Source organism: Bombina bombina, chromosome 11 (genome assembly GCF_027579735.1).
Source record: "Bombina bombina isolate aBomBom1 chromosome 11, aBomBom1.pri, whole genome shotgun sequence".
Taxonomy (NCBI): domain Eukaryota; kingdom Metazoa; phylum Chordata; class Amphibia; order Anura; family Bombinatoridae; genus Bombina; species Bombina bombina.
Window position 1 is genome coordinate 188,395,250 of NC_069509.1, and position 25,337 is coordinate 188,420,586.

Sequence of the window (25,337 nt, forward strand, 5' to 3'; positions counted from 1 at the left end):
TTTACTATAAACATTTTTGCTAATACATGTATATTACAAAAAATGCTTGTATTTAAAACTGAAATGCATCCATGCTGATTCGAGTTTTGGCTGGAATGTCCCTTGAAAAGGCCTTAACATTAAGAAACATAGCTGCAGTCTCACTAAGGAAACCCCACAAATACATCTCCCTTATACAAAGTTTGCAAATACTTAATAGTTTCAAAAGGCACATGTTCATGCACTCCTCAAGCAGTTTAAAAAAAAACTTTTATCCAGCAAAGCATCTAAAATATAATATTACATGTGGAGGGGTTGAGATCTGATGCATTACACACTTACACAGCTCTTAATCATAGATAAATAAAACCTGAACAGCACATGATATTTAAAAAAGCAACAATCAATTAAAAAATGTCACCCAACATTAACCTTTCAGCTTCCATAATAGATGAAAACAGCTACTAAAATTGTTCACAAAAACATATCATGTGAGTTACTAGAGAGATTCAAAATATGAAAACAAATATAAAATAAAAGAACAGAAAAAACTGTGAAAAATAAAAATAAATATAGTATAAGTACATGACCAATGTAAACTTGCAAACATATACACAAAAGTTGCCATAGCACCCAAACATATACTCTTTTCAAATATACCAAAGCCCATGAAGCGGATCCCTCAGCACAAACTGAACGTACCAATTATATGCAATATAGGAGATATCACAATCTAAATTCAGCCCCCTTGATTTTTTTTGCTTAAGATCTAATATCCAAAATAACTCTTGATTGGGTAACAATTATGTCTATTTCCTTGTCTTGGCAGATTATTAACAATCTCAATAAAGCGGGCATTCAAAGCAGGTACATTAGTTCACTGAACAAGATTAAAATGTTGGCCACTGCCCAATCCTGCCTGTATTTGTCAACATTATTGAGATGTTCTCTGACCTAAACAAATGTAAATATACTCTCTGAGGAAGCATTGTCTTTACCAGTTAAGAGCAGAGAGGATTCTGGGCCAGGAATTTACCCTGTGACACTGCTGAGACAAGACTCTGGGCCAGGGAGCGTTGCTTTACTCTAGTAGAGAATGGGGCTTCAGGAGAAAATCAAAGATTGTAAAATGCACTAAATATCGGGTAATGCTGAAAATGTATTTGTTAATATATAATATATTATATTAATATATAGAATAAAGAGATCAGAGCTTTATGTAGATATGGACTTAAAGGGACATCAAACCTAACATGCTTCCTTCAAGATTCAGATAACACATATACTTAAAAACAGTTCATGTGTTCCATATAGATAAATGACTGTGGAGTTATTTATGAGCCTGCACTGATTAGCTAAAATGCAAGTTTGTCAAAAGAACCGAGATAAGGAGCGGTCTGCAGAGGCTTAGATACAAGGTAATCACAGAGGTAAAAAGTATATTAATATAACTGTGATAAGGAGCAGTCTGCTGAGGCTTAGATACAAGGTAATCACAGAGGTAAAAAGTATTTTAATATAACTGTGTAGGTAATGCAAAACTGGCGAATGGGTAATAAATGGATTATCTATCTTTTTAAACAATAACATTTATGGAGTAGACTGTCCCTTTAAGTAACCCATTGTTAAACTATTAATCTCATCTGGGGAGATGAAATGTATTTATGTACTTGCTAAATTCAATATCATAAAAATAGAACTCAGTATTATAATGGAAAATATTTCTTTTTTTTCAAAGTCATCTCTGAATAATTTAGATTCATATTAAATTTAGTCAATTACTAAGTTAATCTTTTTTGCAAAATATTTAATGATTTTTCTCTTGATACTTCTAATCACTGAACGACCAACCATAATGACCAATAATAATAGTATTTATGTCTATTAGCACCTGTGATCTAAAGGTCTTGGGGCTGGCAAGATTATTAAAGAATACTTACCAGTACTTTTATCTCCCTGGTGGAATTATCTAAAGCCACTTTTTACTATGAAATCACAGTGTCTTGCCAAGGGACATATACTGCATATTTATATGGGAAAGAGATACGTACATTACAAAAGTGCACAATGAAATTCATAATTTAAAAATCTTACATAACGAATAATTGTACCATTCACACAAAAATACATAGAAAAAAATCTATTGTTAAGGTACCTCAAAATCGTAACGAAATTCTTCATGGAAAATTGTATTTTATCAAAAATGTAGAATTTATATGTAAATCACAAAGCAATAAATCGTATTAAATATGCACAGTGTAAATCGTAATTGAAGTATAGGATGTGCAAAAAACACATAGAAATCCGTACAAGTTACAAACCTTAAGGGGAAGGTAAAGTTACCTTTATGTCGATATATTATATTATTCATTTTTCAAAATAAATATGACTTTCATTCATGAATTTTTATCAATTTGCTTGTAAAGAAGGTTATTACCGTTTTAATCTATTTCTGAAGGTCTCAAAAATCAACATGTTTTTTTTTTTTTTCTGGCTTGATCACGTTTTTCTGTGATCCAATTGAAAATCTGGCCGTTAGGTGGCCGTCACTTCACGTCATCTTTTCATATGCGCATGCGGTATTAATTTTTTGGGAAGCTAGGAATCCACGCTCGCTCCCATTTTGCGCATGCGTGTTGGTATTGTTTAGGAATTCCAGTACATCATCGGCATAATACTGAAGGCTCCGATTACGACAGGCCCATTACTTGACTTCCTAAAATTGTTCACTAGAAGTACCGCTGTCTTTCAAAATATTTATTTTAAAAATTAGTACTTTTAATCTAATAATTTAATTACATCACAGATTAGCGCATGCTCAGTTAATTTTAGCATCATGAACGCGCTTTTCAGAGACAAAGAGAGTGTGTGGGACCGCTCTATACGTCAGATGGCAGAAAACCAGGAAATAGAGGTTGAGAGGAGTCAGTATCGGAAAAATTAAAAAGTAATAGAATAAATAAGTTAGCGATTAGCTTCTGGTCGTTTTAGTAAATGCATTGATGTGTTCAAAGTGGAAAACCTTTACCTTCACTTTAATTGTTGTTTTTTTGTAAAATGGGCTGAACAAGTGCGTGTATGAAATTGTCTCTCACATCCCAGCATAATTATCTAAACCTTTTGGTCCTATAGATCTCCCTGTTTTTTCTCGCCAGTTAAAAAGGTAGCAACCTTTTATCAAAATTCTCAAATAAACGAATAACTCTGAAAGAAAAAATCTATGCAAATGAAAATAGCAGTGAATTTAAGGTACAGCGCTGTGAAAACAGCATATTTTGAGCACTGATTTCTAGGGAGCGCTAAGGAGCTATAAAAATAGAAAAATTAGCTAATTGTGCATTTAACACTGAAGTGAAAAAAAAACATAAAAAAACAACATTAAAAATATATTAAAGATATATGATTATATTAATAAACCAAAAGTCCAGAAAATGCTAAAAAAAAATGATAAGAAGAGGGGTTTTTTTATAAATTGAAATCTTATAAAACAAATGCTGGAGCTGAGCCTGCAAAATGTATCTTTTAGATTGAGCAATCACCAACTGTGGGCTAGATTACAAGTGGAGCGCTAACCAGCCATTACAAATTAGCCCTCACAAAATTAACCAGAGATCAGATTTTTTATTTTAAAAATGTCCCCCGATTGCCCCTAAAATAAAGTATAGTGTGCATCAATAAATTAAAGTATAGTGTGCATCAATAAAATAAACTATAGTGTGCATCAATAAAATAAACTATAGTGTGCATCAATAAAATAAAGTATAGTGTGCATCAATAAAATAAACTATAGTGTGCATCAATAAAATAAAGTATAGTGTGCCTCAATAAAATAAAGTATAGTGTGCATCAATAAAATAAACTATAGTGTGCATCAATAAAATAAACTATAGTGTGCATCAATAAAATAAACTATAGTGTGCATCAATAAAATAAACTATAGTGTGCATCAATAAAATAAAGTATAGTGTGCATCAATAAAATAAACTATAGTGTGCATCAATAAAATAAAGTATAGTGTGCATCAATAAAATAAACTATAGTGTGCATCAATAAAATAAAGTATAGTGTGCATCAATAAAATAAACTATAGTGTGCATCAATAAAATAAACTATAGTGTGCATCAATAAAATAAACTATAGTGTGCATCAATAAAATAAAGTATAGTGTGCATCAATAAAATAAAGTATAGTGTGCCTCAATAAAATAAAGTATAGTGTGCATCAATAAAATAAACTATAGTGTGCATCAATAAAATAAACTATAGTGTGCATCAATAAAATAAACTATAGTGTGCATCAATAAAATAAAGTATAGTGTGCATCAATAAAATAAAGTATAGTGTGCATCAATAAAATAAACTATAGTGTGCATCAATAAAATAAAGTATAGTGTGCATCAATAAAATAAACTATAGTGTGCATCAATAAAATAAAGTATAGTGTGCATCAATAAAATAAACTATAGTGTGCATCAATAAAATAAACTATAGTGTGCATCAATAAAATAAACTATAGTGTGCATCAATAAAATAAACTATAGTGTGCATCAATAAAATAAACTATAGTGTGCATCAATAAAATAAACTATAGTGTGCATCAATAAAATAAAGTATAGTGTGCATCAATAAAATAAACTATAGTGTGCATCAATAAAATAAACTATAGTGTGCATCAATAAAATAAAAAATAGTAGCATTTTTATTTTGATTAAAAATAACTGCATAATGCAGTGTTTAGGGTTTAAAGTGTGAGAGTGTGGGGTGTTAGAAAACAAACCTTTACTTTGCAGTCAATGGGGACTGTGTTATTGATGTGTATATATAAATGATATGCTGATATACATATATATGTTAATATGTGTATATACTCATTTAAACACATAAATATATATGTATATGTTAATATGTGTATATACTCATGTAAACACACAAATATATATGTATATGTTAATATGTGTATATACTCATTTAAACACATAAATATATATGTATATGTTAATATGTGTATATACTCATTTAAACACATAAATATATATGTATATGTTAATATGTGTATGTACTCATATAAACACATAAATATATTTGTATATGTTAATATGTGTATATAATCATTTAAACACATAAATATATATGTATATGTTAATATGTGTATATACTCATATATATATATATATATATATATATATATATATATATATATATATATATATATATGCTGATATACATACATATGTATATGTTAATATGTATATATACTCATATAAACACATAAATATATATGTATATGTTAATATGTGTATATACTGATATAAACACATAAATATATATATATATATATATATACTGATATACATACATATGTATATGTTAATTTGTATATATACTCATATAAACACATATATATATATATATGTATATGTTAATATGTGTATATACTCATGTAAACACATAAATATATATGTATATGTTAATATGTGTATATACTCATTTAAACACATAAATATATATGTATATGTTAATATGTGTATGTACTCATATAAACACATAAATATATTTGTATATGTTAATATGTGTATATACTCATATAAATATATATATATATATATATATATATATATGCTGATATACATACATATGTATATGTTAATATGTATATATACTCATATAAACACATAAATATATATGTATATGTTAATATGTGTATATACTCATGTAAAGACATAAATATATATGTATATGTTAATATGTGTATATACTCATTTAAACACATAAATATATATGTATATGTTAATATGTGTATGTACTCATATAAACACATAAATATATTTGTATATGTTAATATGTGTATATACTCATATAAATATATATATATATATATATATATATATGCTGATATACATACATATGTATATGTTAATATGTATATATACTCATATAAACACATAAATATATATGTATATGTTAATATGTGTATATACTCATGTAAAGACATAAATATATATGTATATGTTAATATGTGTATATACTCATATAAACACATATATATTCAAATAAACACATACATATTTATGTATATATTCCTATACATATATATTTGATATTTGCTGCCCATCACTGCGCGACTTACCCCCTTCACTGCACCAGGTTCTCAGCCATGTCTAAAGGCATGAGAATGAGGCTCCCATTGAAAGCTATGGAAGCACGGTCTCATGAGCGCAAAGCTTCCATGCAATGTTAACGCAAGGGAGAGTTTACATTGTGTTTTACTTGCAATACCAGCTGGTATTACTGAGTGGAGTACAAATATCGTGCTTGCGTAAGTGATATTTTGTGTTCCACTTGTAATCTGGCTCTCTATGTTGCAACTGTTATAATCCTAGTTGGCACAATGCACCCCTATGGGCTCAAAGGCAGCTCCTACCTGCAAGTGACTAGGGGCTGCCCCAGCCAATGTCTTGCTAGAGAGTTGTGCCATAAATATTATTATTTAAGAGAGTAGGGATGATTATTATTACTCCCAGGACAGTGATATTCAGTTTTTTCAGTGGAATACTCACATATTCTGCCGTATGCACCAGCACCTAAACAACACACCTTTACATAGAGTCAGCAGTGATTTGTATGACACAAATGAAGTCTTCACTAATGCCATATACACCAGCTCTCTGAGTAGGTATGGTGTTTAAATCCTGATACTCTAGTCCCCAGTAGCATATGTGCGTATGCCACTGAAACAGTAACCAGAGGCATGTTTGCTAAAGGAAGTATAGTGCAAAAATGCTTCTATTAAAAATGTAAAAGCCCCTGTGCACATTTAAATTCTGATCTTTCGTGAGTAGGTGACATTGCATCTGTTCGGTGACGTTCCATCGCAATATGCCTCTGGGTAGCACCATTTTTCACTGAATCAATAATATAACAATTGCTGCTTATAAACAATGGACTCTGATTATATAAACACATTAGTATAGTTTTTTACATTTCTAGATTTTCTTATTTTTAAACTTTTTTTAGCCCAGGCTTGAAAAGTCGTCTCTCATTCTCTAAACGGGAGGCTCGGTGCAGTTAGTAGATGTATTAAAGAGTCAAAACTAAACTTTCCTAATTGATATAAAGCAGCAATTAAAAAAAACCTCCAATATTCTTCAATTATCAAAATGTGCACAAGCATTTTATATGTTCACTTACAAAGCCTTCAGATCCTACTGGGCGTGTGCAAAAGTGCATAGTGCTGCGGAACAAATACCTGATAATAATAATAATAGATTATAAGTATATGCATGTTGTGATTGGCTGATGGCTGTCACATTGCAGGAGATAAGAAAACTGGATTAATCTTGAAATTTGCTAAACAATATTCTACTGCTAATTTTAAATTCAAAGTAAGTGCTACAACAATGTCTGTTTTGTGTATTTGTAATTATTAAATGCTACCTGTATTTAGTGGTCCTTTAGCAAGCTAACCAATAAGATATATACATTATACATTAGTATAAAGAACATGTATAATAATTGTAAGCAAAACTCACAGAACTCGTTAGCAACAGAAATATATTATTAATAAAGAAATGCTTCTTAATTAGAAATGCAAATTAATCATCTTTAGTAATACAGCAATGCCGACAAGTCTTTTATTTTAATAAATTCACAGTTTACAGTTAATTATTCTGTTAGATATTTCCGGCATTTTGTGTGAAACTGATGAGAAACATAAGAAATTGGAATCTTTTAACAGAAATACTGAATTTTCCTAAAGGGACATTCTGGTCAAAATTTAAAGGCACATAGACGAGTTACGTCTTTAAATAGAAACATGTTTGCAATATACAGTACATGTATAGACAAAATGCTTCTAGTAAAACTTAGAACTAGTATAGTGTTAACATTTTTCTCAGCACGTGCATGTGAAGCATTGCTACATATTCTCAGTGCACCAGAATTTTAAATACTGCAGCTGCTCAGAGCCCCAGTGCGACTTGAATCATGTCAGCAATTAACAAATGGAGTTATTGGGGTAGATTTACCAAGCAGTGGATGCTGCAATCTACACTCAATGTTTCTGGCTCACCGGAAACAAGAGTTAAGGACCGCTGTTTCTTAACTCATCCTCCACCTCTGAGGTGGTGGACTGCAATCAAGAAATGCTTGTGCAACGATCAATGCCGACAGCGTATGCTGTCAGCATTTATTGATGTCGGGCGGACATGATTAGCTACAGCAAATCATATCTGTCCGCCATATAATAAATCGGCCCCATGGCCTGATTACACAAGCACCTTAGACTTTCTATTTAAAATGCTTGTGCACGGTGCATACTTAAATACACTTTTTATACAGCTATAGCTTTTTATTAGAATAATTTTTGCTAATACATGTATATTACAAAAATGCTTCTAATCAAAACTAAAATGCATCCATGTGGATTCCGCTTTTGGCCGGAATGTCCCTTTAAGATCAGCTAATGCTATTGCCAGCCTTTAATTCTCTATACATAAACCAAATTAGTATAATGATGAGCAAAAGTCTATATACAATACGTTTATACTTTAGCAAGTTGCTTTGTACATCACATATGCATTTACCATACAGACCCATTTAAAGGACCACATAACCCGTTAGAATTGCATAATTAGCAAGTGCAGAATAAACAGACAATCTAATAACAATTTAGGCTACATTACTAGTGGATTGGTATTTTGCGCTCCAGCACACGCATTAACTTTGCTAGATGGAGGCTTTTTGCGCACGTTGGGTAGTGTTTATTACAAGTTGAAAGTAAAAAGTTTTTGCACGAGAGCTAACCTGACACATTCAAAATGCCAAAGTTTCCCCATAGACTTCAATGGAGCGTGACAATTGGAAACCCTACTTGTGTGCTTTCTCAAGTGCACTAACCCAACATGATTTTTTTATATTTCACATCCCAAAGTGCTTCACATAGCAGAATATGTTTTATTTATTATTAAATTCTAGTTTCTATATAAATCTGATGTTTTTTTCATTCAATATATATTTATACACACATATATATATACTGTATAATAGTATGAAAGAAAGAATCAGCTGCCAGACAAAGCAAATGCCTAGAAAGTTTGATTTATTTCAACCACAGTCAGGGAAAATCTGTGCTTCATCTTCATGTATATAAAGGTATAGATTTATACAGAAGATAGCCCCCTATGTGAAGAACATTGAGATGTGAAATATTTACAGTAAATACACAAACACTTTATTAAATATGAACATTGCATAAATATGATTTTTCATGTTTTCAGCTATTTAACTGCAACAGGCTTCAATGCACTTACAGTATCTCACAAAAGTGAGTACACCCCTCACATTTTTGTAAATATTTTAGTATATCTTTTCATGTGACAACACGGAAGAAATGACACTTTGCTACAATGTAAAGTAGTGAGTGTACAGCCTGTATAACAGAGTAAATTTGCTGTCCCCTCAAAATAACTCAACACATAGCCATTAATGTCTAAACCATTGGCAACAAAAGTGAGTACACCCTTAAGTGGAAATGTCCAAATTGGGCCCAAAGTTTCAATATTTTGTGTGGCCACCATTATTTTCCAGCACTGCCTTAACCCTCTTGGGCATGGAGTTCACCAGAGCTTCACAGGTTGCCACTGGAGTCCTCTTCCACTCCTTCATGATGACATCACTGAGCTGGTGGATGATGTTACAGACTTTGCGTTCCATTTGAGGATGCCCTACAAATGCTCAATAGGGTTTAGGTCTGTAGACAATCTTGGCCAGTCCATCACCTTACCCTCACCTTCATTAGCAAGGCAGTGGTCGTCTTGGAGGTGTGTTTGGGGTCGTTATCATGTTGGAATACTGCCCTGAGGCCCAGTCTCTGAAGGGAGGGGATCATGCTCTGCTTCAGTATGTCACAGTACATGTTGGCATTTATGGTTTCCTCACTAAACTGTAGCTCCCCAGTGCTGGCAGCACTCATGCAGGCCCAGACCATGACACTCCCACCACCATGCTTGACTGTAGGCAAGACAAACGTCTTTGTACTCCTCACCTTGTTGCTGCCACACACGCTTGACACCATTTGAACCAAATAAGTTGATCTCATCAGACCACAGGATATGGTTCCAGTAATCCATGTCCTTAGTCTGCTTGTCTTCAGCAAACTGTTTGCGGGCTTTCTTGTGCATCATCTTTAGAAGAGGCTTCCTTCTTGTAGACCAATTTGATGCAGTGTGCGATGTATGGTCTGAGCACTGACAGGTTTAACCTCTGCAGCAATGCTGGCAGCACTCATATGTATATTTCCCAAAGACAACCTCTGGTTATGACGCTGAGCACGTGCACTCAACTTCTTTGGTCAACCATAGCGAGGCCTGTTCTAAGTGGAACCTGTCCTGTGAAACTGCTGTATGATCTTGCCCACCGTGCTGCAGCTCAATTTCAGGGTCTTGCCAGTCTTCTTATAGCCTAGGCCATCTTTATGTAGAGCAACAGTTCTTTTTTTCAGATCCTCAGAGAGTTCTTTGCCATGAGGTCCCATGTTGAACTTCCAGTGACCAGTACGTGAAAGTGTGAGAGCTATAACACCAACTTTAACACACCTGCTCCCCATTCACACCTGAGACCTTGTAACACTAACGAGCCACATGACACCGGGGGGGAAATGGCTAATTGGGCCCATTTGGACATTTCCACTTAGGGGTGTACTCACTTTTGTTGTCAACGGTTTAGACATTAATGGCTGTGTGTTGAGTTATTTTGAGGGGACAGCAAATTTACACTGTTATACAGGCTGTACACTCAATACTTTATATTGTAGCAAAGTGTAATTTCTTCAGTGTTGTTACATGAAAAGATATAATAAAATATTTACAAAAATGTGAGTGGTGTACTCACTTTTGTGGGATACTGTATATACAGTATATGTCTATATGAGTGTACATATGTATTTGTGTGTTAATATATGTCAGTAAATACATATATACACATATAAATAAATAAATACATACGTACACAGATACACAAACATATATAAATATATATATATATAAATATATATATATATACACCAATATACAAATATATATATACTACTCCTAAAGCCGGTTCACACGAGCCATTTTTTTGCAGTACAGCGGTCCCACCTCTTGCACTCTCTCCCTCCCCCTCTCTTTTGCTCTCTCCCCCTCTCTTTGTGTTCTCTCTCCCCCATCTCTTTTGCGCTCTCTCTCTCCCCCATCTCTTTTATGCTCTCTCCCCCCCTCTCTCTCTCCACTCTCTTTTGCGCTCTCTCTCCCCCCTCTCTTTTGTGCTCTCTCTCCCCTCTCTTTTGCGCTCTTTCTCCCACCCTTTCTTTTGTGTTCTCTCTCCCCTTCTCTTTTGTGCTCTCTCTCCCCCTCTCTTTTGTGCTCTCTCACCCCCTCTCTTTTGCGCTCTCTCTCCCCTCTCTTTTGCGCTCTCTCTCCCCCCTCTCTTTTGTGCTCTTCCCCCCTCTCTTTTGCGCTCTTCCCCCTCTCTTTTGCGCTCTCTCTCCCCCCTCTTTTGCTCTCTCTCTTCCCCCCTCTCTTTTGTGCTCTCTCCCCCTCTCTTTTGCTGTCTCTCTCCCCCTCTCTCTTTTGCTGTCTCTATCCCCCCTCTCTTTTGCTGTCTCTCTCCCCCCTCTCTTTTGCTGTCTCTCCCCCCTCTCTTTTGCTGTCTCTCTCCCCCTCTCTCTTTTGCTGTCTCTATCCCCCCTCTCTTTTGCTGTCTCTCTCCCCCCTCTCTTTTGCTGTCTCTCCCCCTCTCTTTTGCTGTCTCTCTACCTCTCTCTTTTGCTGTCTCTCTCCCCCCTCTCTTTTGCGCTCTCTCCCCCCTCTCTTTTGCGCTCTTCCCCCCTTTCTTTTGCGCTCTCTCTCTCTCCCCCCTCTTTTGCGCTCTCTCTTCCCCCTCTCTTTTGCGCTCTCTCTCCCCCCTTTCTTTTGCGCTCTTACCCCCCTCTCTTTTGCTGTCTCTCTCCCCTTCTCTCTTTTGCTGTCTCTCTCCCCCTCTCTTTTGCTGTCTCTCTCCCCCCTGTCTTTTGCTGTCTCTCTCCCCCCTCTCTATCTCTCTCCCCTCTCTCTATCTCTCTCCCATCTTCCATCTATCGCGCGACACCCATCACCCCTACATCCCACCTTCCCTAAGTGACTTTTTAGAAAAGTATCATTCACTTGTAATTCCTATATGAGGTTGACATTATTTCAGCATGTGCATCTTTAGAGTCCCATGTTCAAAGCCCTGTGTGGACAAGGTTCTTAACCTGAGTAGCTGTCTGCAGAGCTTCCCTTCGAACGGACAGCAGACCATTTACACCCACTGCCTGTATGTTCCATTACACACTTGCCCTCTTCGTTGCACAAGAGAAGGGCCTGTCATTCACCCTAAGCAAGTGTGATCGGGATGCAGGCTCACATGTGCAAACTTGTCCTGCCAAGGCTCAAATGCAGCTTATACCGCTTAGTACATGAAGCCCATAGTCTTAGTTTTCAAACAATTTAATATATTTGTACGTAAGAAATTAAACACTACACTGTAAATCATCTTCAACATAAATTTTGCAAAATAATTTGCAAATTTCAATTTGCAGAAGAATGTGCTATGTTGTGTAGTTCAGGCACATACCTTTTGAAAAGCTTATTGAGTATGCTTTTCTCATCGTCTCTGCAGTAGTCAATCAGGAAGTTTATAGGGTCAGATTTATAAAGTTTACAGCACGGGAATTACTAGGCGCAATACATTATGAAATATGAAATTATGAAATACACTGCAACAATTTTTTATTTTTTTTTGCTGTACATAATGTTTCATGGAGAAATATATTTAAATTGTATATTTTAATATAAAGACTTCATCTGAATGCTGATTAAATAAATACTGAAATTAGAAAGAATATTTCTCTTACTCCTTAATATTTTCTTCTCTTACCAAATACACATGTAACTCAATCAGTTTCTGACACTTTATGTAATTTCCTGACCCTTCGTTTAGATTATTAATTTGGGAGCTTTTCAATCTGTACTGCAATTTTTTTTTCTATCTGTAGTGCAATTTCTATAAAGGTGCTTTTACTATGATTGTAGCTTAGGGGCTTGTCCCTTAAACATAACTTAAACATATATTGTAACTTTCCTGTGCATACAATATAATGACGCGTATATATTGTTACTTTCCTGTGCATACAATATAATGACGCGTATATATTGTTACTTTCCTGTGCATACAATATACTGACGCGTATATATATTGTAACTTTCCTGTGCATACAATATACTGACGCGTATATATATATTGTAACTTTCCTGTGCATACAATATACTGACGCGTATATATATTGTAACTTTCCTGTGCATACAATATACTGACGCGTATATATATATATATTGTAACTTTCCTGTGCATACAATATACTGACGCGTATATATATTGTAACTTTCCTGTGCATACAATATACTGACGCGTATATATATTGTAACTTTCCTGTGCATACAATATACTGACGCGTATATATATTGTAGCTTTCCTGTGCATACAATATAATGACGCATATATATATTGTAACTTTCCTGTGCATACAATATACTGACGCATATATATATTGTAACTTTCCTGTGCATACAATATACTGACGCATATATATATTGTAACTTTCCTGTGCATACAATATACTGACGCGTATATATATTGTAACTTTCCTGTGCATACAATATACTGACGCGTATATATATTGTAACTTTCCTGTGCATACAATATACTGACGCGTATATATATTGTTACTTTCCTGTGCATACAATATACTGACGTGTATATATATATATTGTAACTTTCCTGTGCATACAATATACAGACGCGTATATATATATATATATATATTGTAACTTTCCTGTGCATATAATATACTGACGCGTATATATATTGTAACTTTCCTGTGCATACAATATACTGACGCGTATATATATTGTTACTTTCCTGTGCATACAATATACTGACGCATATATATATAGTAACTTTCCTGTGAATACAATATACTGACACGTATATATATATAGTGTAACTTTCCTGTGCATATAATATACTGACGCGTATATATAGTGTAACTTTCCTGTGCATACAATATACTGACGCGTATATATATATATATATATTGTAACTTTCCTGTACATACAATATACTGACGCGTATATATATTGTAACTTTCCTGTACATACAATATACTGACGCGTATATATATATATATTGTTACTTTCCTGTACATACAATATACTGACGCGTATATATATTGTAACTTTCCTGTACATACAATATACTGACGCGTATATATATATATTGTTACTTTCCTGTACATACAATATACTGACGCGTATATATATTGTAACTTTCCTGTACATACAATATACTGACGCGTATATATATTGTTACTTTCCTGTACATACAATATACTGACGCGTATATATATTGTAACTTTCCTGTACATACAATATACTGACGCGTATATATATTGTCACTTTCCTGTACATATAATATACTGATGCGTATATATATTGTAACTTTCCTGTACATACAATATACTGACGCGTATATATATATATTGTAACTTTCCTGTACATACAATATACTGACGCGTATATATATTGTTACTTTCCTGTACATACAATATACTGACGCGTATATATATTGTAACTTTCCTGTACATACAATATACTGACGCGTGTATATATATTGTAACTTTCCTGTACATACAATATACTGACGCGTATATATATTGTAACTTTCCTGTACATACAATATACTGACGCGTATATATATTGTAACTTTCCTGTACATACAATATACTGACGCGTATATATATTGTTACTTTCCTGTGCATACAATATACTGACGCGTATATATATTGTAACTTTCCTGTGCATACAATATACTGACGCGTATATATATTGTTACTTTCCTGTGCATAAAATATACTGACGCGTATATATATTGTAACTTTCCTGTGCATACAATATACTGACGCGTATATATATTGTAACTTTCCTGTGCATACAATATACCGACGCGTATATACATATATTGTAACTTTCCTGTGCATATAATATACTGACCCGTATATATATTGTAACTTTCCTGTGCATACAATATACTGACGCGTATATATATTGTAACTTTCCTGTACATACAATATACTGACGCGTATATATAGTGTCACTTTCCTGTACATACAATATACTGACGCATATATTGTAACTTTCCTGTACATATAATATACTGACGCGTATATATATTGTAACTTTCCTGTGCATACAATATATTGACGCGTATATATATTGTTACTTTCCTGTGCATACAATATACTGACGCGTATATATAGTGTCACTTTCCTGTACATACAATATACTGACGCGTATATATATTGTAACTTTCCTGTGCATACAATATACTGACGCGTATATATATTGTTACTTTCCTGTGCATACAATATACTGACGCGTATATATATATATTGTAACTTTCCTGTGCATACAATATACTGACGCGTATATATAGTGTCACTTTCCTGTACATACAATATACTGACGCGTATATATATTGTAACATTCCTGTGCATACAATATACTGACGCGTATATATATTGTAACTTCCCTGTGCATACAATATACTGACGCGTATATATATTGTAACTTTCCTGTACATACAATATACTGATGTGTATACATAGTGTCACTTTCCTGTACATACAATATACTGATGCGTATATATATTGTTACTTTCCTGTGCATACAATATACTGACGCGTATATATATTGTTACTTTCCTGTACATACAATATACTGATGCGTATATATATTGTTACTTTCCTGTGCATACAATATACTGACGCGTATATATATTGTAACTTTCCTGTACATACAATATACTGATGTGTATACATAGTGTCACTTTCCTGTACATACAATATACTGACGCGTATATATATATATTGTTACTTTCCTGTACATACAATATACTGACGCGTATATATATTGTCACTTTCCTGTACATACAATATACTGACGCGTATATATATTGTAACTTTCCTGTACATACAATATACTGACGCGTATATATATTGTAACTTTCCTGTGCATATAATATACTGACGCGTATATATATTGTAACTTTCCTGTACATACAATATACTGATGTGTATACATAGTGTCACTTTCCTGTACATACAATATACTGATGTGTATACATAGTGTCACTTTCCTGTCCATACAATATACTGACGCGTATATATATTGTTACTTTCCTGTACATACAATATACTGACGCGTATATATATTGTCACTTTCCTGTACATACAATATACTGACGCGTATATATATTGTAACTTTCCTGTACATACAATATACTGACGCGTATATATATTGTAACTTTCCTGTACATACAATATACTGACGCATATATATATTGTAACTTTCCTGTACATACAATATACTGACGCATATATATATTGTAACTTTCCTGTACATACAATATACTGACGCGTGTATATATAGTGTCACTTTCCTGTACATATAATATACTGATGCATATATATAGTGTCACTTTCCTGTACATATAATATACTGATGTGTATATATATTGTAACTTTCCTGTACATACAATATACTGACGCGTATATATAGTGTCACTTTCCTGTACATATAATATACTGATGCGTATATATAGTGTCACTTTCCTGTACATATAATATACTGACGCGTATATATAGTGTCACTTTCCTGTACATATAATATACTGATGCGTATATATAGTGTCACTTTCCTGTACATATAATATACTGATGCGTATATATAGTGTCACTTTCCTGTACATATAATATACTGATGTGTATACATAGTGTCACTTTCCTGTACATATAATATACTGATGTGTATACATAGTGTTACTTTCCTGTACATACAATATACTGACGCGTATATATATTGTAACTTTCCTGTACATACAATATACTGACGCGTATATATATTGTCACTTTCCTGTACATATAATATACTGATGCGTATATATATTGTAACTTTCCTGTACATACAATATACTGACGCGTATATATATATATTGTAACTTTCCTGTACATACAATATACTGACGCGTATATATATTGTTACTTTCCTGTACATACAATATACTGACGCGTATATATATTGTAACTTTCCTGTACATACAATATACTGACGCGTATATATATTGTAACTTTCCTGTACATACAATATACTGACGCGTATATATATTGTTACTTTCCTGTGCATACAATATACTGACGCGTATATATATTGTAACTTTCCTGTGCATACAATATACTGACGCGTATATATATTGTTACTTTCCTGTGCATACAATATACTGACGCGTATATATATTGTAACTTTCCTGTGCATACAATATACTGACGCGTATATATATTGTTACTTTCCTGTGCATAAAATATACTGACGCGTATATATATTGTAAATTTCCTGTGCATACAATATATTGACGCGTATATATATTGTTACTTTCCTGTGCATACAATATACTGACGCGTATATATATTGTAACTTTCCTGTGCATACAATATACTGACGCGTATATATATTGTTACTTTCCTGTGCATAAAATATACTGACGCGTATATATATTGTAAATTTCCTGTGCATACAATATACTGACGCGTATATATATATATATATATTGTAGCTTTCCTGTGCATACAATATACTGACGCGTATATACATATATTGTAACTTTCCTGTGCATATAATATACTGACCCGTATATATATTGTAACTTTCCTGTGCATACAATATACTGACGCGTATATATATTGTAACTTTCCTGTACATACAATATACTGACGCGTATATATAGTGTCACTTTCCTGTACATACAATATACTGACACATATATATATTGTAACTTTCCTGTACATATAATATACTGACGCGTATATATATTGTAACTTTCCTGTGCATACAATATATTGACGCGTATATATATTGTTACTTTCCTGTGCATACAATATACTGACGCGTATATATAGTGTCACTTTCCTGTACATACAATATACTGACGCGTATATATATTGTAACTTTCCTGTGCATACAATATACTGACGCGTATATATATTGTTACTTTCCTGTGCATACAATATAATGATGCGAATATATATATATATTGTAACTTTCCTGTGCATACAATATACTGACGCGTATATATAGTGTCACTTTCCTGTACATACAATATACTGACGCGTATATATATTGTAACTTTCCTGTGCATACAATATACTGACGCGTATATATATTGTAACTTTCCTGTACATACAATATACTGATGTGTATACATAGTGTCACTTTCCTGTACATACAATATACTGATGTGTATACATACAGGCCCATTTATCAAGCTCCGTATGGAGCTTGAAGGGCCGTGTTTCTGGCGAGTCTTCAGACTCGCCAGAAACACAAGTTATGAAGCAGCGGTCTAAAGACCGCTGCTTCATAACCCTGTCCGCCTGCTCTGAGCAGGCGGACAGGAACCGCCGGAAATCAACCCGATCGAATACGATCGGGTTGATTGACAGCTCCCTGCTGGCGGCCGATTGGCCGCGAGTCAGCAGGGGGCGGCGTTGCACCAGCAGCTCTTGTGAGCTGCTGGTGCAATGTTAAATGTGGAGAGCGTATTGCTCTCCGCATTTAGCGAGGTCTTGCGGACCTGATCCGCAGTGTCGGATCAGGTCCGCAAGCCCTTTGATAAATGGGCCCCATAGTGTCACTTTCCTGTACATACAATATACTGACGCGTATATATATTGTTACTTTCCTGTGCATACAATATACTGACGCGTATATATATTGTTACTTTCCTGTGCATAAAATATACTGACGCGTATATATATTGTAACTTTCCTGTGCATACAATATACTGACGCGTATATATATTGTAACTTTCCTGTGCATACAATATACCGACGCGTATATACATATATTGTAACTTTCCTGTGCATATAATATACTGACCCGTATATATATTGTAACTTTCCTGTGCATACAATATACTGACGCGTATATATATTGTAACTTTCCTGTACATACAATATACTGACGCGTATATATAGTGTCACTTTCCTGTACATACAATATACTGACGCATATATTGTAACTTTCCTGTACATATAATATACTGACGCGTATATATATTGTAACTTTCCTGTGCATACAATATATTGGCGCGTATATATATTGTTACTTTCCTGTGCATACAATATACTGACGCGTATATATAGTGTCACTTTCCTGTACATACAATATACTGACGCGTATATATATTGTAACTTTCCTGTGCATACAATATACTGACGCGTATATATATTGTTACTTTCCTGTGCATACAATATACTGACGCGTATATATATATATTGTAACTTTCCTGTGCATACAATATACTGACGCGTATATATAGTGTCACTTTCCTGTACATACAATATACTGACGCGTATATATATTGTAACATTCCTGTGCATACAATATACTGACGCGTATATATATTGTAACTTCCCTGTGCATACAATATACTGACGCGTATATATATTGTAACTTTCCTGTACATACAATATACTGATGTGTATACATAGTGTCACTTTCCTGTACATACAATATACTGATGCGTATATATATTGTTACTTTCCTGTGCATACAATATACTGACGCGTATATATATTGTTACTTTCCTGTACATACAATATACTGATGCGTATATATATTGTTACTTTCCTGTGCATACAATATACTGACGCGTATATATATTGTAACTTTCCTGTACATACAATATACTGATGTGTATACATAGTGTCACTTTCCTGTACATACAATATACTGACGCGTATATATATATATTGTTACTTTCCTGTACATACAATATACTGACGCGTATATATATTGTCACTTTCCTGTACATACAATATACTGACGCGTATATATATTGTAACTTTCCTGTGCATATAATATACTGACGCGTATATATATTGTAACTTTCCTGTACATACAATATACTGATGTGTATACATATTGTCACTTTCCTGTACATACAATATACTGATGTGTATACATAGTGTCACTTTCCTGTCCATACAATATACTGACGCGTATATATATTGTTACTTTCCTGTACATACAATATACTGACGCGTATATATATTGTCACTTTCCTGTACATACAATATACTGACGCGTATATATATTGTAACTTTCCTGTACATACAATATACTGACGCGTATATATATTGTAACTTTCCTGTACATACAATATACTGACGCATATATATATTGTAACTTTCCTGTACATACAATATACTGACGCATATATATATTGTAACTTTCCTGTACATACAATATACTGACGCGTGTATATATAGGGGGGTAGTTATCAAGCCGTCAACCTCAAATACGCTGCGTATTCCGCAGCGTATTTGTGGCGAGGCTGATACGCCTTAGTTATCAAAGGCTCGAGACCGGCAAAAGTAGAATTTTGTGACGTCAGCTTCGATCCGCCGGACTCAGTCCGACACAGATCGATTCTTACGTCACTCCAGATGTTCCGCACACAAGTGCGGCACATTCTCACTACTTTTGCTAGCTATCAAAAAACTAGCAGGTACGATCAGCAGTTTTACGGCCCAGCGTACCTGGTTTTCAAAGCGCCAGCCTGGAGGCGGCGGATCCCATAGGAATCAATGGGAGTCTGACCATAGCGAAAGTACAAGTTCGCTGCTGACAGACATCCCATTGATTCCTATGGGAGCTGTCTACACCTAACACCCTAACATGTACCCCGAGTCTAAACACCGCTAATCTGACCCCCCCTACACCGCCGCAACTAAATAAAGTTATTACCCCCTAAACCGCCGCTCCCGGAGCCCACCGCAAGCTACTCTATACATATTAACCCCTAAACCGCCGCTCCCGGAGCCCACCGCAACTATAATAAATTTATTAACCCCTATCCTGCCCCCCACTATGCCGCCGCCACTGTAATAAAATGATTAACCCCTAAACCTAACCCTAACCCTAACGCCCCCTAACTTAAATATTAATTAAATAAATCTAAATAAATTAACTCTTATTAACTAAATGAATCCTATTTAAAACTAAATACTTACCTTTAAAATAAACCCTAATATAGCTACAATATAAATAATAATTATATTCTAGCTATCTTAGGATTTTTTTTTATTTTACAGGTACCTTTCAATTTATTTTAACCATGTACAATAGCTATTAAATAGTTATTAACTATTTAATAGCTTACCTAGCTAAAATAAAGAGAAATGTACCTGTGAAATAAATCCTAACCTAAGTTACAATTACACCTAACACTACACTATACTTTAATAAATTATTCCTATTTAAAAATAAATACTTACCTGTAAAATAAACCCTAAGATAGCTACAATGTAATTAATAATTATATTATAGCTATCTTAGGATTTATATTTATTTTACAGGTAACTTTGTATTTATTTTAGCTAGTTAGAATAGTTATTAAATAGTTATTAACTATTTAATAACTACCTAGCTAAAAGAAATACAAAATTACCTGTAAAATAAATCCTAACTTAAGTTACAATTAAACCTAATACTACACTATCATTAAATTAACTAAATAAACTACCTACAAAGAACTACAATGAAATACAATTACATAAACTAACTAAAGTACAAAAAATAAAAAAAGCTAAGTTACAAAAAATAAAAAATTAAGTTACAAACATGTTAAAAATATTACAACAATTTTAAGCTACTTACACCTAATCTAAGCCCCCTAATAAAATAACAAACCCCCCCAAAATAAAAAAAATCCCTACCCTATTCTAAATTACATAAATTTCAAAGCTCTTTTACCTTACCAGCCCTTAAAAGGGCCATTTGTGGGGGCATGCCCCAAAAAGTTCAGCTCTTTTGCCTGTAAAAGAAAAATACAACCCCCCCCCCAACATTAAAACCCACCACCCACATACCCCTAATCTAACCCAAACCCCCCTTACAAAAACCTAACAATAATCCCCTGAAGATCATCCTACCTTGAGTCGTCTTCACTCAGCCGAGCCACCGATGGAACTGAAGAGGACATCCGGAGCGGAAGAAGTTAATCCTCCAAGCGGCGCTGAAGAAATCTTCCATCCGATGAAGTCATCATCCAGGCGGCGCTGAAGAAGTCTTCGATCCGGCCGATGTCATCTTCAAAGAGGCGCTGAAGAGGTCTTCTATCCGGGCGAAGTCATCTTCCAAGCCGGGTCTTCAATCTTCCTTCCGCCGACGCGGAACCACCTTCTTCACCGACGGACTACGACGAATGACGGCTCCTTTAAGGGACGTCATCCAAGATGGCGTCCCCTCAATTCCGATTGGCTGATAGGATTCTATCAGCCAATCGGAATTAAGGTAGGAAAATCTGATTGGCTGATGGAATCAGCCAATCAGATTCAAGTTCAATCCGATTGGCTGATCCAATCAGCCAATCAGATTGAGCTCGCATTCTATTGGCTGATCGGAACAGCCAATAGAATGCGAGCTCAATCTGATTGGCTGATTCCATCAGCCAATCAGATTTTCCTACCTTAATTCCGATTGGCTGATAGAATCCTATCAGCCAATCGGAATTGAGGGGACGCCATCTTGGATGACGTCCCTTAAAGGAGCCGTCATTCGTCGTAGTCCGTCGGTGAAGAAGGTGGTTCCGCGTCGGCGGAAGGAAGATTGAAGACCCGGCTTGGAAGATGACTTCGCCCGGATAGAAGACCTCTTCAGCGCCTCTTTGAAGATGACATCGGCCGGATCGAAGACTTCTTCAGCGCCGCCTGGATGATGACTTCATCGGATGGAAGATTTCTTCAGCGCCGCTTGGAGGATTAACTTCTTCCGCTCCGGATGTCCTCTTCAGTTCCATCGGTGGCTCGGCTGAGTGAAGACGACTCAAGGTAGGATGATCTTCAGGGGATTAGTGTTAGGTTTTTGTAAGGGGGGTTTGGGTTAGATTAGGGGTATGTGGGTGGTGGGTTTTAATGTTGGGGGGGGGGTTGTATTTTTATTTTACAGGCAAAAGAGCTGAACTTTTTGGGGCATGCCCCCACAAATGGCCCTTTTAAGGGCTGGTAAGGTAAAAGAGCTTTGAAATTTATGTAATTTAGAATAGGGTAGGGATTTTTTTTATTTTGGGGGGGTTTGTTATTTTATTAGGGGGCTTAGATTAGGTGTAAGTAGCTTAAAATTGTTGTAATATTTTTAACATGTTTGTAACTTAATTTTTTATTTTTTGTAACTTAGCTTTTTTTATTTTTTGTACTTTAGTTAGTTTATGTAATTGTATTTCATTGTAGTTCTTTGTAGGTAGTTTATTTAGTTAATTTAATGATAGTGTAGTATTAGGTTTAATTGTAACTTAAGTTAGGATTTATTTTACAGGTAATTTTGTATTTCTTTTAGCTAGGTAGTTATTAAATAGTTAATAACTATTTAATAACTATTCTAACTAGCTAAAATAAATACAAAGTTACCTGTAAAATAAATATAAATCCTAAGATAGCTATAATATAATTATTAATTACATTGTAGCTATCTTAGGGTTTATTTTACAGGTAAGTATTTATTTTTAAATAGGAATAATTTATTAAAGTATAGTGTAGTGTTAGGTGTAATTGTAACTTAGGTTAGGATTTATTTCACAGGTACATTTCTCTTTATTTTAGCTAGGTAAGCTATTAAATAGTTAATAACTATTTAATAGCTATTGTACATGGTTAAAATAAATTGAAAGGTACCTGTAAAATAAATATAAATCCTAAGATAGCTAGAATATAATTCTTATTTATATTGTAGCTATATTAGGGTTTATTTTAAAGGTAAGTATTTAGTTTTAAATAGGATTCATTTAGTTAATAAGAGTTAATTTATTTAGATTTATTTAATTAATATTTAAGTTAGGGGGGCGTTAGGGTTAGACTTAGGTTTAGGGGTTAATCATTTTATTACAGTGGCGGCGGCGTAGTGGGGGGCAGGATAGGGGTTAATAAATTTATTATAGGTTGCGGCGGGTTCATGGAGCGGCGGTTTAGGGGTTAAACTATTTATTTAGTTGCGGAGAGGTGCGGGATCAGCAGGATAGGGGTTAATAATTTTATAATAGAGGGCGACGGTGTAGGGGGGGCAGGATAGGGGTTACTAGGTATAATGTAGGTGGCAGCGGTGTCCGGGAGCGGCGGTTTAGGGGTTAATACATTTATAAGACTTGCGGCGGGGTCTAGGAGCGGCGGTTTAGGGGTTAGTAACTTTATTTAGTTGCGGGGGCCTCCGGGGGCGCCGGTATAGGGGGTAGAACAGTGTAGTTTAGTGTGAGTGCTTAGTGACAGGCTAGCAATAAAGCTGGGAAAAAGCCGAAGGGCAGCGAGATCGGATGAGTGATAACTGTCACAGTCCGCTGCTCATCGCCCCGCGGCTTTTTGACAGCTTTATTTGATAACTTAGGCGAACGTATTCAAGGTCCGCGGCGGCGAAGGTAGGCGAGCTTAGGCGGACGTATTGGACCGGCGAAGCCGGAAAAGTAGACGGCTTGATAAGTAGCCCCCACTGTGTCACTTTCCTGTACATATAATATACTGATGCATATATATAGTGTCACTTTCCTGTACATATAATATACTGATGTGTATATATATTGTAACTTTCCTGTACATACAATATACTGACGCGTATATATAGTGTCACTTTCCTGTACATATAATATACTGATGCGTATATATAGTGTCACTTTCCTGTACATATAATATACTGACGCGTATATATAGTGTCACTTTCCTGTACATATAATATACTGATGCGTATATATAGTGTCACTTTCCTGTACATATAATATACTGATGCGTATATATAGTGTCACTTTCCTGTACATATAATATACTGATGTGTATACATAGTGTCACTTTCCTGTACATATAATATACTGATGTGTATACATAGTGTTACTTTCCTGTACATACAATATACTGACGCGTATATATATTGTAACTTTCCTGTACATACAATATACTGACGCGTATATATTGTAACTTTCCTGTACATACAATATACTGACGCGTATATATATTGTTACTTTCCTGTACATACAATATACTGACGCGTATATATATTGTAACTTTCCTGTACATACAATATACTGACGCGTATATATATTGTAACTTTCCTGTACATACAATATACTGACGCGTATATATATTGTTACTTTCCTGTGCATACAATATACTGACGCGTATATATATTGTAACTTTCCTGTGCATACAATATA

At 34.4% G+C, this 25,337-nt stretch overlaps 1 protein-coding gene across 1 annotated transcript in view; it reads right to left on the minus strand.

The window, feature by feature from the left end:
* The window catches only part of RBFOX1 (RNA binding fox-1 homolog 1), an 874,306-nt gene that overhangs the window by 314,209 nt on the left and 534,760 nt on the right, over positions 1 to 25,337 (minus strand). The window lies entirely within an intron of this gene.